The following is a 759-nucleotide window of genomic DNA, read 5'->3' as shown; positions in this document are numbered from 1 at the left end:
GAACCAGTCACGCAGCACTTTCTGGAAGTGGTTTCCTGCAACAAATGACGGAAAAGCAACCAAACGCGAGGCCGATATTGTGTTCCTTCCGGAACGGAAACGGACCGTGGCCCTTCCCCACTTCTCGAGTGATGACATAGCACATTTTGCCGTCCTACTCTCGCGGCTAAAGTCTCCGGTGCTCCCAATGGGTTTGCTCCCCCTCTTCCTTTCGCGGCAAGGTTTGGAGCTACGGTATAAGGAAGGTGGTAACCTGATCTCACCGGTGGGCTGATGCTAACAGGTTTTGGGAGTTACATGAGGAGGGGCTGTTGGGGGCGTGGGGTGCAGGGGGCGGGGAGACAAGATGCTGACGATGGCAAATTCTCTCGACCCAGCCTCTGATCCTGTGTCAAAGAACGATGAGCGCCCTCGACTCGCAGATGCACAGTCTCCAAAGGGAAGCCATTGCAGAGTTCCCAGCAGCACAGGTAAGAGGCCACAGGGCACCCAGAGCGCGTCTGGGGCACAGGAAGAAAGCGTGGGGAACATGGAATAATAATCCAGGCCGACGCTCCCTCCCTCCCTCCCAGTGCCAGTACTGAGGGAGCGCCGCACTGTCGGAGGGAGGTGGATATACTCCAGGGGGGACTCGAGCCCCATAATCCAGGCCGACGCTCCCTCCCTCCCTCCCAGTGCCAGTACTGAGGGAGCGCCGCACTGTCGGAGGGAGATGGATATACTCTAGGGGGGACTCGAGCTCCATAATCCAGGCCGACA

This window comes from Rhincodon typus, unplaced genomic scaffold, assembly GCF_021869965.1.
Source record: "Rhincodon typus isolate 14 unplaced genomic scaffold, sRhiTyp1.1 hic_rhity00000051, whole genome shotgun sequence".
In the NCBI taxonomy this organism is placed as follows: Eukaryota; Metazoa; Chordata; class Chondrichthyes; order Orectolobiformes; family Rhincodontidae; genus Rhincodon; species Rhincodon typus.
Note: the sequence above shows the minus strand (reverse complement) of the source record.